The 3,088-nt window shown below is 38.7% G+C and overlaps 1 pseudogene; it reads left to right on the top strand.

The window, feature by feature from the left end:
- Positions 1-3,088, top strand: part of LOC102823349 — a 49,035-nt pseudogene that overhangs the window by 44,412 nt on the left and 1,535 nt on the right.

Consider the following 3,088-nt stretch of genomic DNA (forward strand, 5'->3'; position numbering starts at 1 on the left):
TCTACCCCTTTTCAGAGTGTTTGAATTTGTTTCCTTATCATTCTTCTGAATTCTTTCTCAGGTATATCCAAAACCTGCTCTTCCTCCTCTAGAAAGCCTTTGTCTGTGTCCAGTTCATTTGTCTCAGCTACTCTCTTCTGTTTTTGGACATGTTTTGGATATAGTTTGTTGTTTTTTATTCATCATTTCTGATAGTTATGTGTTTTGTTTTGGTGGTTTTTTTTTTTAAAGCTTAAGTGAATGTTTGTTGTTAAGCTTACTGGGTGTCTCCCAGTGAATATGATTGGGAGATAAGCTTCCCTTTTCGCATGTAATGCTTAGCATGTGTTGTTGGCTCTTGTCTCAGTGGTGGAATATTATGGGGTATACTTATAGTTTGGCTATGTGGCCATGATTTCTGTCTCTTCTTGGATAATGTTGGGAGAAAAAGCTCCCACCTTCAGGAAAGATGTGTGGTCAAAAGGACCAAAGCATAAGTAATATAAATTCATAGACAAAACCACCACTTTGGAACAGAAATGAAGCTGTGGTCGACTGTCCTGAGCTACACAGGCAGTATGCTTGCAAGGTAGAAGTCTCTAGCAGTGGGTGAGGGTGTCCACTCTCTCAGGCCTCTCCTCTAGTCACTAAAGTAGAGGTCTGCAAATAGATATTGAGCAGTTAATGGGAGAGAGATTGTCCACTATTTTTGTCTCTGAAGGTCAGTTAGATATCTGCGTGTGCACAGCGCAATTCTCAGAATGGTTGACTCCTTTTATGTTGGGGTTTTACAGATTGCTTTGTATGGGTCCCGTTCAGGGAGCTCAGGTAGTGCAGCGGCCGTGAATGCAAACCGCGAACTGCAAGGTCAGTGGCTTGAAACCATCAGCCATACCGCAGGAGAAAGGCAAGGCGTTCTGCTCCTGCACAGATCCACAGCCCCAGAAACCCTGCACAGGGTCACCTGGAGTCAGAATCGACAATGGCACCCCCAGATAAAATTTTAGGGTAATGATGTCATAAATCACTGCCAAGCTCCCTCTCTCTGTACGGTGGGAAAACTGTCCCACCTGATGTTGTCTGAACTGAGCAATGAAGGCAGGACAGGGAAAAAGAGGGAGAAATGTGTAGTCTCCCATGCGTCTCCCATGCCTCTTTTTTTTTTTTTTTTTTTCCAAATGTCTCTGCACCACTTTTAGCCCTGCAGGTTTTCTGAGCTAGACTGGCTGTAGCCCCACCCTCTAAGCTCTCCCAGGGCAGCGTGGCTGCTGAGCGAGTCCCGTCTCCAGATTCCTAACTCGCAGTTATTTCCTTATTATCATGATTTTTTTCACTTGCAAGTGCGGGAAACTAATGTCCTGGATCTTATGGTAGATCTGGAGCTCTGGAGTTGTTCTATGAGTGCTTCCTTCGTGGGATCCCCGTCTCTTCACAATGGAGCATTCCCTACCTGGTTTTCGCTGCTATTGCCCAAACCAGAAGTCCCTTTCCAATGTTTTTAAGAAGAAAAAAATCTTCTCAGAGAAACAGCTTCGCAGAAATATTTTTATATAAGATTTTTTGGACAAATGAGACTGCTTTGATAGTTTGAGTTTAAAATGAACTATATGACTTCTACTTGATTTAATAGTGTGAAGTATAACACAAACTCAAGTTTAGGCATACAACTAAATTGAAGTACAGTCAAGTTGAATGCATAACCTTTTCTATATCAACAGTAATTATGATCTATAGCATGTCAGTTTGAACATAATCTCTAAAATCCTTAGTTAATTTTAAGACACTGGACTAGAGTTAGGTATGGTTCCATTTTGATTACCTGAATAATTTCTAAATATGATAGGAGACTGAAATATTGGTCACCAGATGCAGGTTTAATATGTATACTTTTACTTAATGTCCCTTCTTCAAAATCTGCCAGTAATTGGTCTCTGTGCATCTGATATTCACATACAGACAAAAAAGAATGCAGCTGTGTTTTCTCTCTCTCTCTCACTGATAAACCCACATGGCAATTGTTGTCTGTTATGGTTGTTGGTTCTCTGTCCAAATAAAACACTAGTATTTTTTGTAAAGTTGGACTGGTTATTACAAATTCCTTTCACTTCTGTTTATCTGGAAATGTCCTAATTTTCCATTGCATTTAAGGAACAGTATTACTTGGTATATGATTCTTGGTTGACAATTGCTTTCTTTTCATACCCCACATGATGGGAGCCCACAACTGTGACCATATAGCCCAGCTATAATTGTACCCTCTGTAGCTCCACCTACAGAAAAGTAGCCAATACCAGCTCCATATAGTATACCACATGATCAATAATAGACAGCAGCCAGCAACAGCCAAACCCATCCTAAATGGAGCTGCATGAGTGGCAAACAGAGAATAGTACATATGCTTCCATTCTCTAATTGTATCCATCAGGAGGCCGTTGATGAGAACCTAAGAACACACCAACATACAATCATCAATTAAATACAAATGCAACACCACAATGTCCCAGAGATAATACACAATTTTAGCTCACATGAAAAAACAATAAAATAACTCAGACAAATGACCAAGATGCAAAGCCAGAAAATGTTTCTGAAGAAGAAAAGTTAATGGAACTACATGAGAAAGAATTGAAAAAAATAACATATAGATACCTTCAATACCTTCAAATATTGAGTAAAGCAAGCAGAACACAGAAAAAACTAGAAGAATTTAGTAAATACTATATATATATATAAAACAACAGACAAATAAATGAAAATTTTGAGATATTACTAGACCTGCAAGTAGACACCCAGAGGATTAATACTAAGATTTCAGAAATGGTTAACACATTGAAAGGGTAATGGAGTAGATTTGAATCAATGGAAATCTGAATTAGTGACTTAGAAGATACATCTCTTTATACTACTATGCTAGTAGAACAATCAGAAAAAAGAATGAAAAATATCCTAAGAAAGCCTAAGCTTTATGTGAGACACTGTGAACAGGAATAAATTACTGGTACTCAGAACTCCAAAACAGGAAGAAACAACCAAAAACACAGAGAAAACTGTCAAGAGTTACAAGAAAACTCCTTAAATCTTGAAAAATGTGAAGATATGCATTCAAGAC

The sequence above is a fragment of the Chrysochloris asiatica genome, unplaced genomic scaffold (genome assembly GCF_000296735.1).
Source record: "Chrysochloris asiatica unplaced genomic scaffold, ChrAsi1.0 scaffold00086, whole genome shotgun sequence".
Taxonomy (NCBI): domain Eukaryota; kingdom Metazoa; phylum Chordata; class Mammalia; order Afrosoricida; family Chrysochloridae; genus Chrysochloris; species Chrysochloris asiatica.